The sequence below is a fragment of the Excalfactoria chinensis genome, chromosome Z, assembly GCF_039878825.1.
Source record: "Excalfactoria chinensis isolate bCotChi1 chromosome Z, bCotChi1.hap2, whole genome shotgun sequence".
Taxonomy (NCBI): domain Eukaryota; kingdom Metazoa; phylum Chordata; class Aves; order Galliformes; family Phasianidae; genus Excalfactoria; species Excalfactoria chinensis.
In genome coordinates this window covers 47165898-47181563 of record NC_092857.1, presented here as the reverse complement: position 1 = coordinate 47181563, position 15666 = coordinate 47165898, and the positions used below count along the sequence as shown (strand labels likewise).

Here is a 15666-nt window from a genome sequence, read left to right as displayed (position 1 = left end):
GTTGACAAGGGCTCTTGGGAAATCCAATACGTTAAAATGCTTTTACAAGACAGGGACAAATTTATCTTGACACATACCAAGTTCTTTAATTCTAAAAGTGCCATTCACACTGTTACATTTAGGAAGAACCTGTCAAGTCTTTCAGTAGATAAATCTCTAATTACATGGTATTTTTAACTCCTTCAAGAGAACACCCCCTGCCCTGAATCTTGGCACACATGCAGCATTTCCAAAGCCAAATGTCCCCAGAAGATAAGTCCAGCAAACATATGACAAATGAAAATATGTCATAGTCACTGTTCTCAAACCTTTTTAAGGCATCACAGCATGCTGAGTAGTAGTATCTGATACAGTCAGAATTTCAGGCCCATAGGGTCAAAGCCATAGCTGTGCTGATACTATCTGCTAATATTATAAAATGATGCCACACTGCTGATAACAGTACCACATTTTCAAACGACTTTGTGACCTATCATCTCTCCTGAGTACTTACCTTCTCCAGCTGATAAGTGAACAGATTAGCACAAGTTAATCTCCAACAGCTAGCCTCCTCACAGAGGTGCACAGAGCAGAAAAGGACACCAGGACACTGAAGAGTAAGAACATTCAAGAATTCTTAGATCATCAGTAATTTTTTAATAAACTCCAAATTATGCACACACATTTGGGTAATGAAATCCAGCCACTTCTCTAAACTAATAAAATATGCAAGTGCCTAAGCTGCAACTTGCAAAGGTATAGCACAAAAACCATTTCTGGAGGTGTCTTTGAATAGTTGGTTCCATTGCTGGTCCTCTAGACAAGATGAGTTTAATTCCTGAATTTCTACAAAAAGAAAATTAAATATTGGAATGATTTAATTTCCTTCATAGGTTGCTTTGCTCCTTGCTTCTCCTAGAAGGAACATAAGGAGAAGAAGGGTAAGAGATAGAATATTCCTTTCTGCTCTGTATCTCTTAGAGGCATTCAAACAGACTGGATTATAGCTTTTACCTGTGTTTTCACATTTTTTCATGTTTTTTCATTTTAGGCCCTGATATCTTAACTATGGTGGTGGGATCAGATATAAGCCGTTACCCTAACACTCCCAGGCCTACATGCCGAGGATATTTGCACAAACGAACACAATCAGCAATACTGAAGGGATGGAGGAAGAGATGGTTTGTGCTGAAGCATAATGGCTATCTACACTATTACAAACACAAGAAGGTAAGGAGATGGGCTGATGACAGAGGAAGCTGTGTTCTGAACTACAGAGTGCATCAGCATTGTGCTCAGATTTACAGCTGGTTATCTTGACTTGTAATATTTACTAATTAAATAGCACTAGAGATGTTTTTGTATATAGCATATAGAGCAGGCTGTTTGACTAATTCTGTCTTCTTTTATCGTACTTAGAGATATGCACACAAACTCTTAGGATTTTCTGGATTCCCAAGTCTCACAGTTATGATTCTCAAAACCTACTAACTGATCTGTGGCATAGTTTGCTATCTCCCAGATGTACAGTGAGTCTTAACTCCCAAAATCACTTTCTCCTGTTATGTCAACTATAAACATTTGAACATTCTACACAGTTTTTCATCAGTGAGGGAAAAAGAAGATGGGGAGAGGAGAGGAGAGGAGAGGAGAGGAGAGAAGAGGAGAGGAGAGGAGAGGAGAGGAGAGGAGAGGAGAGGAGAGGAGAGGAGAGGAGAGGAGAGGAGAGGAGAGGAGAGGAGAGGAGAGGAGAGGAGAGGAGAGGAGAGGAGAGGAGAGGAGAGGAGAGGAGAGGAGAGGAGAGGAGAGGAGAGGAGAGGAGAGGAGAGGAGAGGAGAGGAGAGGAGAGGAGAGGAGAGGAGAGGAGAGGAGAGGAGAGGAGAGGAGAGGAGAGGAGAGGAGAGGAGAGGAGAGGAGAGGGAAAGGGATGGGGAAAGGGAAAGGGATGGGGAAGGGGAAGGGGAAGGGGAAGGGGGAGGGGAAGGGGAAGGGGAAGGGGAAGGGGGAGGGGAAGGGGAGAGGAAGGGGAAGGGGAAGGGGGAGGGGAGGGAGGGGAAGGGGAAGGGGGAGGGGAGGGAGGGGAAGGGGAAGGGGAGGGAAGGGAAGGGAAGGGAAGGGAAGGGAAGGGAAGGGAAGGGAAGGGAAGGGAAGGGAAGGGAAGGGAAGGGAAGGGAAGGGAAGGGAAGGGAAGGGAAGGGAAGGGAAGGGAAGGGAAGGGAAGGGAAGGGAAGGGAAGGGAAGGGAAGGGAAGGGAAGGGAAGGGAAGGGAAGGGAAGGGAAGGGAAGGGAAGGAGAAGGGAAAAGAAAAGAAAAGAAAAGAAAAGAAAAGAAAAGAAAAGAAAAGAAAAGAAAAGAAAAGAAAAGAAAAGAAAAGAAAAGAAAAGAAAAGAAAAGAAAAGAAAAGAAAAGAAAAGAAAAGAAAAGAAAAGAAAAGAAAAGAAAAGAAAAGAAAAGAAAAGGAAAGGAAAGAAAAGGAAAGAACTGGAAATAATCAAAAGAAAACTGAACAAAATAAAACAAAGCAACAAAAAATGAAGCTGTTTGCCTTAGGAGTGTTTGCCACTAGGGGCTTCACCAGGCTTTCAAGCAGCGTCTGGACAGCTCCAGGGCCGCAGCCATCGCTTGCAGCCGGCGTCCAGCAGGTGGGGGGCTCGGATCGCATGCAGGTGCTGCTCGGCAGCGTATACTTGAGGGGTTAAGCAGGCCCACGTGTAGGTGTAGTTCCTATTCCGTTCCGTTGAGCTGCCCTGTGATGAAGTTACTCGTCGAGAAAGTTAGATCGATACAACTAAATGAGTTGGTTTCAAAGCCAGTGTTTTACTTAGGACTTTATGTGTTAAGGCCCTTTAGGGCTTGTGAAAATGATTCAAGATTATTATATTACCTGGGATTTAATTCTAAATTAGTTTTGAGAAAATTTGGTGAAGCTGAGAAAATCTACCCTAGTAAGTGATTTATTACTAGATGAAGCCCAAGTAACACTCAGCAAATCTCTTAGTAAAATCTAAGGACATCTCCTGATTAGAAACAGGTAGAAACACAATTGTCTCCAACACACAACTTGAAAATATCAGTAAAATGCACTGACATCTGCATTGTGCTGGTATGTCCACTCTTAACCAATAAACATACGAGAACTTCAGCAGGGCACAAAGTCCTTGCCCCGAAAATGGTTTGGAGCTCTTCCATGTGACCACAGAACCTCTTTGCCAATTCGTTGTATGGAGGATGTAGACATACAGATGTGCATGTATAGTATCAGTGCAAATCTGCAATAAACATGGACACATTCTATTCACTAAGATAATTTTAGGGTACTTCAAAAAATAGATAATTATGGGGGAGATTGTACAACATTCTTCAATCCTGATCATAACTCTACCTTTATCTTACTGTTTTTCTCATACATCATCCTTCTCTGAGCCACCTGTGTATTTCATTTTACTACTTATGTATCTATGCATATATAAGTCTGTTTTGTCCCTTTTATATGCATAGCAGAGCCAATCCTGTAAAATTCTAACTGGAAATATTTTCCCTCTTAGTAAAAACCTTGGCACAAAATTATTTTTTGCCTGAAAGATGCTGATGCAGTGCTTCCCAAGGCCTATGCTCTGAAGACAAGAAAGAACAAGAAAAATCGTTTTCTTATTCAGGATCTCTGCTCATCCCTTTCTTTCCCCTAATGCATTCTGGTCTCTTAGTGATTCTAAGCATAGATTTTCATGGGCAGTACCACTAAGATGAAGGAAAGAAATCACATGACACCATGCAGCTTCCTACCCAAACTGAAATTATACAGGCTTTCAGATATTTAAGCTTCTTGATCAAAACCAGTTGCTTCTGTGGGTAAAAGTCATTTTGTGAAAAGTAATTAACAATTACAGAAAGAGGTTTCTATTCTGTAGTTCTTTATCCACTTGACATTTTCAGCACAGAATCTGGTAGGCTTTTCTTCTGCATATGCCATCATATAAGTAGTAACCAAGATTGTGCTGCACATCCTCTCTGTGCTACAGCACAGTCTGGCTTCCAGTCATTGTTATTTTGGCATTAACTATTCTGGTCTCAAACAAACCAACAGAAGAAAATTGTACACTGAAAAATATACAAGCATTTAGGAACACTTGTTTGTGGAAAAGCATTTATTTTATCCTAGCCAGTTCTTTCCTCAGATTCCCAAGATGTAAAAATACCTAGTTATTCATTTTAAATATTCTCAACTTCTCAATCAATTAATTACTTCTGAAGACAGTGAACATAATATAAATTGGATTATGGATTAGAAGGTACTTCATAATTTTAGATTCATTTGTATTTAATTACATTTTCATTTTATTTCATTCAACTAGCATGTTTCTTTCTAAGCCTACTTATTTTTCTTCTTCTTCTAATTTTTTAACACATCTGTCCTTATCTTGAATATTGAAAAAAACAGCACTGAAAAAGTAGCTAAGTAATCCCAATGTTATGTTTTGATAGTGGGTTTTTTAACAATGACTGCACTCTAAATAGCTTTTTGCTTAAAAAGGATAAATAAATTTAAAGTACCACATTATATATCATCATAATTACCATGTTTATTCTTGCATTATGAAAGACTAGTGCTATTCAAACACCTTTAGAATTCTTTCATGTTATTGTTATAGCCAGCTGTTCTCACTCTCTCTCCAGATGCCACAGAATGCACTGAAATAAGCTCCTGAAAGCATGAGAACTTTCTCTCCTCACAGAAGACTCCAAAGAGGCCTTTAGTAAGAGAGAAAGAAAGATGTTTATGTATAAATGCATTTTTTTGCTACTGAGAGGTTCAGTGTCCAAATGATCTAAGGAAGTTCAAATGGATTCCTTAGCATTTTTCTTTTCTTTTGGTGTTCTTTCTGTCTGGACGTAAGAAGAACAACATGTACAGATGCTGCTCATCCCACGTCTTTTCTAAGAAAATTACAAATAATGTTCTTAGTGTAACACATTTATGTAATATAATACAATTATATTAGAAACAATATGTTCTAGGCCTTACCTCACAAATGTTTCTACTAAGTGGATATACAGTGTTCTTTAAGATATTGTATTGAGGGCAAGAATAATCCAGACAGGCAATAGTATTTCAGTATAATATGTAGATCAGTATCAAGCAAGCTAACCAGGCTCTCTGTTTTGAGGAATAACTAGGGCTTCATGCTGATGACAAGAATAACAGCTTACACTGATGTAATTCCATGGATTCCAAGAAGATCACGCCTGATTCACATTTATGTAAGAAGGCAACCAGTCTTTTCATTTATGCCTGAAGTATGTATTTGTGTATGCTTCTACATTACTGAGAAGGGACACGTTGTTTCATCTTCTGTTTTAGTTCATACCAACAAACACGAAGAGCTGTATTTCCTCATCATTTCTATTTCCAGGTAGAAATTATCCAGCCTGAACTTTCCTTTTCCCACCTACATTAAAAAAAGTGATTGATATTTCTGAAGCACTTTACATATTGATTCACCCATGTAATTGCTGCTTCTTCAGACTCATCTCTATCCAATCACACTGATGAAATGATAGCTATTGCAATAGATTCAATCACTTTTCCTACAAGGTCATTTTGTTTTCCTTCAAGTAGATGCTGTCATTGACCTTGATTCTTGAAGTATTCATTCAAACAAGTAAAACATAGCTATGTCACCACATTAGATGCAGCTTTGTTTACCACCTCATAGCAGGAACGTGACCACATTAGGATTAGACACTTATTTTCATAAATGACTGTGATCAGTGAAGCTGTGACATTTTATAGCACTTTTGCCTACACTGAGCAGCAGTGGAGGTCCACTATACACTTCATAGTATATTCCTCTGCAAGCATGAATTTTCCCTCTTTGTGCCAAAGTTTTCACCTAAAAGAACAATATCTGACCATGGTGAGTAGAGAGACAATAATGTACAGTTTCATCCTACTCTGAGGCAAAGATAAGCAATGATCTTCAGTTTGAGCTTATGCATTTCTTCAAGGACAGGAAGCACATGAGTACAGCCATGTTAAAGCTTTCTTTAAATATAGTGGCATCTCCTGCTCTAACCCTAGCATTTCACATACAGTACAATAAGCTAACTGCAGAGTCAACAGAAAATGTCTGTGCTGAATACAATTGGGCACTAGTACAGATTGCCCAGAAATTTCAGAGTCTCCTTTTCAGAAGATATTCAGAAGCCATTTGGATACAATCATGAGTAACATGCTTGAGTAGGAAGGTTGGACTAGCTGATCTCCAAAAGTTCCTTTCCAACCTGAACCATTATTTAATTCTGTGATTCTTCACTTCTGTGATTCAGTGAGTACTGCTGCATAGGACAAAGAAACATCAATCAGCTTTGCATTAGACCAGAAAGATAACAAATGCAATCTAGCCACAGCAGTAGAGCACCAGCTCAACAACTTAAATAGGTTTCACACAGAGCTCTGAGTTGCCTCATCAAGAATCTTTTAGAAACTGCAAGCTAACTTGAAAAATTAACAACATGATACAGCCTTCAGGATTAAAAGTACCAGACATTAAACTCATTAAAATAAATAATAGAATTCTTGGGACCCAATAGCAAATGGGTCAAGAAGGAATTTCTCTATCGTGAGGAAGCACCTGCTGAAGAGATAACAGTGTTCTACCTTTAATAGGAAAGCACAAGGACAAAGAAAGAATCATAGCCCAAAAACATATTTCCCAATTTTTTTCATTGTATCATTCATGGAAGATGTTAATTAAGTGCTGGGATTTGCAAAACCATTATAACTATCACCCAGTGCCAGAATTTTCTAGTTTCAATTCTTCTGTAAATAAAAAAAAAAATAAATAAATAAAATTTAAGTTGCATTGTAGATTTAAAAAAAGAAAAAGAAAAAAAAGAAAAAAAAAAAAAGAATTGACAAAATTAGGAAAATCAGCAAAAGATCGTGTTTGTAACAGTGTCCTGTCTCCTCTCTGTTTTATGACTTTCTATGAGATATTTCCTCTCCCTTTGCCATACATAAACCCTGGGAAACAGGAGAATGAGATGGAGGACAAGTTTAGTATCTGAAAAGGAAATTATGAATTAAATATTACTGAGGCTGTGGTCTCAGAAAAGCTGCAAAGATGACTGGTTCCAAACAGGAGAATATGGTTTTAAAGTATCTCCCTTGTAGACATGATATTTTCTAGAAATCCAGCACTAATATAGCCTAGTCATTGTCTATTGGGTGCTTATGTTACACTTGTCAGTTGTTCCATTTCACTCTTTGCTAAGAATAATATGGAACAAAAGTAATTAAAAACAAATATCTGGAGACAATAATTTTGCTGCCAGCATTTTAAATGAACTAAAAGTAGGGAAGTAAAAAGAAGAAATACGATAAGAACAAGTAGAAGTTAAGCTGAAAGTAGTTAAGCTGAAAATTGCTGTCCTGACAGTAAGGAAGTGCTCGTTTTAGAGCTTCAGATGTCACAATAAACTGAACTGTGAGCAAAGAGAAAAAGATGGAAATTCATCTTTAATTGTAGTTCAACCCTCAGAGTAATGGCGTTCATTACAGTTCATCATGTTTTTTCTTTCTGCAAGAAAAATACAATACACATTGTTGCAAGAACACATAATCAGTGAGAAGGACTCTCCTTGATCACAGTGGAGGCAATGAAGTGGAAGAATGTACTTATCTTTTGGACTTTGTGGTGATAATATCTAATAATGCCTGTCAGTTTAAAAAAGAACATTAATTTGCATTTCTGAGTCTTAAAAGTTTAATGCCACTAGGAAGCTCTCTGTCATACTGTGAATAACTGAACAAAAGTTAAGGAAAGGATGGTGGGAATGAAGATTTCATAACATTTCTTAAAATGCCTTAAATAATAATAATAAATCCCAGCTTAATAAACAACTACATATCATCTACTAGAAGGCTGCAATCCTATTTCCATTAGGCTAACAGTCCATTTCAATAGCTCAGCAGAACCTAGCCTCCTCTGTTTATCACAGTTTAGCACAGACAGCACAGTGGCAATTAAATATTGCTCAGATAATTATACAGGGCTGTTGGCACTCAAAAGATCTCCAACCTTCACTTTTTTTCACTGGAAGAATGCTTTCCTCATTGAGTAGTCTTTAATTAGTAGAGCTCCTGCAAAAGAAATTGTGCTCGATAGTTGTCTCCACTGGGATATGCTTGGGTCTGTAAATTGTTCTCTTCTCACCCTCTTTCTTATTCAGAACACCTGGAAGGTATATTACAGTTTGCTATTCCTTTTTGTTTCTAAAAAACATTCAACTTTTACACAACACATTTAATCAACTGGATTCCAGTCCTCTGTTTTGCCTTAATTCGCATAAAAACACATCACTTTGAACCCATGCCTTAAAGAACAAGTGAAAGCCCTCCCTAGACACAGAGGCAAAATTTAAATGAAGACTTAAATGTTCCCTTTTCTTTCTACAATTGTGTTTCTGTATCTCAGACTAGGGTCATTTTAAAGAAAGTGTACTTGCAAACAAAAACAAAACACAGACTCTACAGTACATGCTGCTGGTTTCTTGTGGGTGCTCTATTCTGCTTTCCCCAGAAGAATAGAACAGAAAGAAGAAAAGATGCTTTTAAATTATCTTTCTTTCTGTGGTAGGTACAGGGTCTGATTATTATAGCAAGAAAGAAATCCATGCCTGCCATGTGTGGACCCTTCACAGCATTTCAATCTATGATAAACATTCAGTCCTTTGTTCTGCTCTACAGGCACATTGCTAAGCCTAAGCACTTTATATAAAAGGCTTAGCTATAAATAGATTTAGACCTGAGCCATTGCTCATAAAGATACCACTTCTGTTTGTTCTTTAGTTTTGCTTGGAGCTTTATCATCACAGTCTGGGAGCTGCCACATTATTTAGAGATGCTATACAAACTGATTTCTTCTCAACGATTTCCATGACTCCAGTGGCTCCAGGGTATATTTTTCAATTTAGATACTGACTCCAACATTTCCACTACTTCCGAAGTATTCTTTCTATTGATAAATTTTAAATACCTCTAGCTGATATGATGTATAAGTTAATTTTGCACTACCAATAGATTGCACACTGTACCCAGACAAAGAATCCTAATCAGATATATTATTTGACTTGATTCAAAATATTCAAAAGTATAATCCAGTCTTCCTATGTCTTGGTCCTGAAAACTCTTAATTACCTATTGTGCAATGAATTGGAGTAAATGATTTGACCTCAGCAAAAGAAATTTGAAGATTAATCACATAACAAGCCCACCACATTGACTGCCATCTGACAGTCAAACCAGAGGAATAGTTGCATACTTTTTCCTCTATTGCCTTGCTCCTCAGTATGCTGCTACTCTCTCAAATGTGGACATGAAGAGTTTAAAGCAAAACAAAATTAAAAACAAAATAATTTATCTCTATTTAAGAAAAAAAAGTCATACAAGCAGATCTGGAGTCCAGAGATCTCTGTTCCCTAATATATGCAAGCCTATTCCCCTACTTTAGTTTATCCCATGTGCAGAGCTCAAAGAAGAAATGCAGACAGACTCTAGCAGTAAACAAATATCTGGAAAAATAAGCCTACCTTAAAGAATATTGATTAGAAAAAAGAGATAGGGAGGTCAAGATTTTAGAGACAGAACTAAGTAAGCAACACTGTGAGTAAGGAAGAGGCTGGGCAGAGAAAACCAGAAAATAACAGATGGTCACCTCAGACTGTAAGCCTGAGTGCCAGGGAGGGTTGTAACCACATCATCTTTGATGGAGAAAGTTGTGGAAATGGGAAATAAGAAGCAAAAGGAGAACGGGTCATTTCCCTGTCTCATTTCAGATATGCCATCTTTAAGAAAAGTAGGGTACATGCAAAAAGACATCTTGCATGTCAGGAAAAGATGTCCAGGCAGTAAAATTTCTCAGATCATTATTGACCAGTTTGAACCAGTGAGCTGAGGGTGACTGCCCTACACATTCCACTGCCAAACTCCTGGGCTAATCTTCCATTTCTGCTTTCTGACAGCATTTGTTTTAGCTTTATATTTTAAATTTTCTTTTATTATTTTTCTATGACTTGTTCTTTTTTCCGGTACAATTATTTCCATTCCATTTTCCTACTACTTGCAGTAGCATGAAGCTTAATTTTAATCTCTTTTCATAGTTATTCCTGTTGATTTTTATTTATTTCACTGTAAATAGCATGAAATCTTCATATATCTTGTCAGTTTTCCCTTTCTATTAGGCAAAGCAGCTTAAATGGAATAATAAATATGACTCTGCTCAAACAAAATTCTTCAATTGCAGTGAATTATCTGGCAACTGTTATGAATGCCATTTATTTTCTGGAAGTATTTACACTAAATCTCTGACCACCCTCCCACACACCTCAATCTACATACCCTACCTTTATGACTTTTTCTTTCATTAAAGTAAAGAGATGTCTACTTTCATATTATGTCTCCTGTAGTTCAGCCTCTTGCATATCATTATTTCCTTTTCCTTCAGGAAAAAAAAAATCCCCTAAAACTCAGACCACTTGAAGAAATACTAGCTGCAAGGGAAGAGTTACTTCAGGTGTTTCTGTTACTATTAGACTAGTATTTATCAACTTAGCATATGCTTTCTGCCCTCTACTCAAAGGACTTCATCCATATTAGATCTTGTGAACTGCCAAGTATCTGTGCTTGTAGCAACCTTGAGAGAACAAAAAAATCTGTTTTCTTAAGTGCAGAAGAATGTTGTAGTAACTAAAATTTGAACTAGTTCATTCCCCTAGTTCATTCAAATCTTTGCAGCACATACCATCAACTCAGAAAGCTTGAATTAATACTGTACTTAAATAAGTTCCCAAGAGGCAGTATCATCGGTGGGTTACACTGCAGTCACAGTAATACCAAATAACTTTCATGATGTTTTTTCAGCTGTATAACTTTGGTACTTTTTGTAACAACAGGAGTGTTACCATAGGAATGCTCACAAGATAATTATCGTGAAAGACACATTAGTGAAAAGAAATGCCCTTTACCTCCAGCATTTCAGGATTAGGGGTGCAAGTGTGCCTTTCAGTCAATGAGGAACATTTTGTTCACTTTGCAATGAATGCTTCAGGTCCTTCTTTTCCCAGATCTGTTAATTTGGAAAGCAGTGGGTATGAACCATTTTTTATATGACAGAACTCTAGTTGCATTCATTCTAGACAGAATAGAAAGTATTTAGAAAAGTAGTCTATAAGGACGTGTACTTAGAGCAGACACACAGCCTTTTCTGCATCTGCAGTGACCTTTACCTTCTGGCCACAAGTTAGGACAGTCAGCAGAAAAGAGAAGATGTATATGATACTGATGGATAATGCTTCCTTGTCCCAACAGGGGCTATTATCTGCACTAGAAGTGAGATTTGGAGTCAGAATATGCATTCTGCTTATGCTATCTTTGCAGCGTGGGTTTGTGTCTAAAGATATTATAAGCAAAGTAGGTCACACAGCACACATGACTTTCTGGATTGTCTTCATCTATTGTATTTAGCTTTGCATTTTGGAAAAGATAAAAAGGAAGAAAACAGAAGAAACTAAGAAATACATCCGTGAATGTTTATTTGCACTGTTTTTTCAGTACTAGGGGTTATTTTTCAGTACTAGGGGATTGATTGTCCCCCTCTGTTCTTCCCTCACAAGGCCCTATCTGGCATAGTGCATCCAAGTATCGGGCCCCCGGCACAAGAAAAAGGTGGAGCGTTTGGAGAGGGTCCAGAGGAGAGCCATGAAGGTGGTCCAAGGACTGGAACACCTCTCCTGTGAAAGCAGGCTGAATGAACTGGGCTTAGTCAGCCAGGAAAAGAGAAGACTGTGGGGAGACAAGATTGTGTCTTCCAGTTTCTAAAGGGAGTTTGTTAACATGAGTGAAATCAACCTTTTACACAAGTAGATAGTGATAGTACAGGGGGAAATGATCTTAAACTAAAGGAGGGGAGATTTATATTGAATGTCAGGGAAACGTTTTTTACTGAGAGAGTGGTGAGGTGTTGAAACAGGTTGCCCAGAGAGTTTGTTTGGTGGCCCTGCTAGGCAGGGGGGTTGGAACTACATGATCCTTGAGGTCCCTTCCAACCCGGGTCATTCTGTGATTCTGTGATTCTGTGATTTGTGGTTGCCCTGTGCCTCAAGGTGTTTAAGGACAGCTTGAATAGGGCCCTGATCAATATGATCTAGTAGTTGATCTAGAGGCTGTCAGTGCTGTCTGTGGCAGAGTGATTGGAACCTGATGATCTGTGAGGTCACTTCCAACCCATGGCATTCTGTGATTCTGTGATGACTCTATGATGTTCCTGAATTGTTCAGTACATTTGAAAAACCCACCCTCAAAAGTTGGAACATTTACAGCTAGTGAGGTTTCTGCACACACATGTGACAACTGATATAGAGTAAATAAGTAATTAAATAAATGGAAGCAACATTACAAGGTGACTAGTTTGACTTTTGTGACTGTTCTGTATTTTCAGAGGCTACTGATTATTAAAGTAAATGGTGATTAGGATAATTTGAAGGGCATAAGAGCCTGTCACAAATTTTTACACCTTTGAATGTTCCCTGAGTTGATTCCATCTCAGCTTTGAACTTTGGCACAGATTTTTCTTCTCTTTAATTACAGGATGAAGGGAAGTGCAGACCTTTGGAAGTAACAAAGTTGGAAGGAGCAGAAATTGGTGTTGACACGAGTCTGGGTAAACCCTTTGTTTTTAAGTGCGTACCTCAAAGTGGAAATAGGATTTTCTACTTCTGTGCTACTTCTAACCAAGAAATGAAGAGGTGAGTGAATTTTCATTTTACAGAGTCAGTTTTGTTATCCTGATTTTGAGAGAAGACAACTGGGTTTTTTGAGAATGTTTCCAAAAGTTTACTTGATCAACAGGAAAAAAAGAAAGATATGGGAAGACTGATGTTTGTGTTATTCTGGTTCATATTTGTAGAATTTTCAAGAATGCTTTTCAGAATTTACCTTCTTGTTATTTGGATGAGAAGGTAGTTTTTTTCAACAAGTTTGTAATATTCATGTTCTCCTCAAGATTTCTCTGAATTCCCATGAGTTGAGTTATCTCTGGAAAAAAAACAAGTTGCACATATTCTCATAGCATCTCTAATACTGCAAATGGAAACTTAAATCTTCCTGTGGATGTAAACTTTCATGTTCATTTCTCACCAGTGATCTCTCCTCTGCCCAACAAGGACAGTGCAAGTCATGAATACAACCCCTCTTCCATTTCTCTTTCTGTCACTCAGACACATCATTATGTTTTCATTTTAAATACTAAATATGCCATGAAAACATGTTGGATGATACAAGAGATTTGGGTTTTTCTCATAGTTAGACTCCAAAATTATTATTCTTACATTTCCCAAATACTACAGCAGACAAACAGACTAAAATCACTCAAAAGACTAAAAAGTAATGACTCTTAGGCTTTAGTTTGAAAATGCAGTGAAACTCAATCTTTTTTTGCCTTTTGTTTTTTTTTGTGCATTATTTGAAATCTAAAGCTATGAAGTAGGATGGTGTTTTCTAAGGTCGACTTCTCCACATGTGTATTTATAGAATCTTAGTATTCTAGATACCCACTGTTGTCATATTGCAGTATTTTTCACTTACTATTTTGTATCATCTATGGTACAAACAGAATAACATTGCCAACAAACTTCTTGCTTTATTTGGTAATCTCCAGTTTTGGGATGATTTACATTTTCTACAAGTTCGTTATCTACATTATAATGACAGAAGAATGATTGTTTAGCCTGACATGCTGAATTATGTACAAAATGTTCAGCTTCCTCCTATCATCAGTATTGCTCTAATTTATTACAGTGTTATGCGGCAAGCTGAAACTTACCTTCCTGCAAGTATTTATTTAGATTTAATTTGCTAGCTTTCTATACCGAAGTCCTGAACATGTCCTGAAAATTGCACATCCCCTTGAAAGTTATCTACATCAGCAAAAATCAAAAGAGATGGTGTTACACTCTTATTCTGCTATACAAAGCTGAGCTATTCTCATTACTGGTTATTTTATAGGTGGCTGGAGGCTATGGAGAAAGCAGTGCATCCTGTCCATCAGGTAATGCTTTATTTATGTGAGAAGTATGGTATAGTATATTGTGCAGAAAACTGAGAGGCCATATATATTTTTGTGCATGGCCCAGTGCAGATAACAACATGGAAGCTGCAAACATTTGTTCAAGGCAGCTGAGTTGTGAATCAGCTCCAATCTGAAAGTCATATACACACGTTATTTTGTTTCAGCAAATATGTTTTGCTGCCATATGGTGGTATGAATCAAAATGTTCCCTCTGCAGATAACAGCAGCTTTAAGCTCATACAGAAATACAACCTAAAATGAGACTAGTGGGAAGGTAGGAAGGAGAATGAACACAGTTGAGAAGACTCTCACTATGATATGTGCTGCACAATTTAATACTATTTAGAATAAAAGGAGAGAAGGGCTTTATCTTCTTAGATATTCCCTGTAAGCCTGCCTTGATTGCTAGGTGTTTGGGTTTTTTTGGAGGCAATCTACCGTCCCTTCAGACAGATCATTAGAAAGAGAGTGGTTGGGGTATTTTTGACATTTCTGTATTTTAAGAGACGAAGAGAGATGAGGCAGCTGGTGGATCTGAATTTATCTCTCCATCTCTTTATACAGTTCTTCTCAATGCTAGCCTCTGTGGCTGGGAGATACATGGCTATAAGTGATTTTGAGCTGCAAAAGGGAGACCTTGTGCTATCCAAGATAATTTAATACAAAAAGTCCTTGACTGGCTCCAGACTGGGAGCTGCAAAGACAGTTCTGTTAATTCTGGGGTTAGAAGCATAGGAGTTAAAACTTCCCCTTTCTTATTTTTTCCTCCTATAGACAGACCACTTTTATAAAAAATATGCTGTTGGTCTGTAAAATAAGTTTTAAAGGTGTGTAGCTACTGAACCAGTTTGGATTTTTAGCAAAAAGAAAGTGAGGCTGAAATGTAGAATAAATACCAAAGCCTACTTCTATCGCAAATGAAATAAAGTCTCCAATGCAATTAAGAAATGTTACAAATGATAAACTGCCTTAACACAGTGCAGAAATAAAAGTATTTTAAAATATTTCTTTCTTTTTCCTCTTAGCCTAAAGTATAGGGGTCACTCTTCAGCAGCATGTTATAGTGATTCGTTTCCAGTCAGTGAAAGGAAGCCTTTGTCTTTAATTCTAGTGTCTCTAAAAAAAATCAATCAAAGATGCATTTCTTTTGGTTTCATTTTACTGATGAGATACAAATTTGTGCCTAAGTATATTCTACCTGGTAGTGTTTCTTAAAAGAATAAAAGGCTCTAAAGATTTAAAACAGCAGAAATAAGTCACGCCATTAAAATGTTCACAACACAATGTACCCCACCCAACAGAAACAATACATAGCTTCACCCAAGGCTGAGGAGAAGGGTACATACGCACTAAAGAAAATGCAAAGTCATTCTTTAGGTTAACATGTAAAAATAATTTGTCAGGTAAAGAGATCAAACTTGATATAACTAAATATTATTTCATGCATTCTTCCTCTAATAACACAATCATTTGGCTCCTTTCGGTGCTACTGTGTCTTGAGGAAACAATATCCCTTTCTGAAATAAATGCTTGATTTACTATGTTGCTTTCATTGCCTAAT

The 15666-nt window shown here is 37.5% G+C and overlaps 1 long non-coding RNA gene across 1 annotated transcript; it reads left to right on the top strand.

Moving 5' to 3' along the window:
* Window positions 1–1166: 1166 nt before the first annotated feature.
* On the top strand, window positions 1167–14084 carry LOC140263909 (uncharacterized). Its single transcript, XR_011905975.1, has 3 exons — window positions 1167–1209; window positions 12626–12783; window positions 14042–14084. It is a non-coding gene; the product is annotated as an uncharacterized lncRNA (long non-coding RNA).
* The last annotated feature ends 1582 nt before the right edge of the window (window positions 14085–15666 follow it).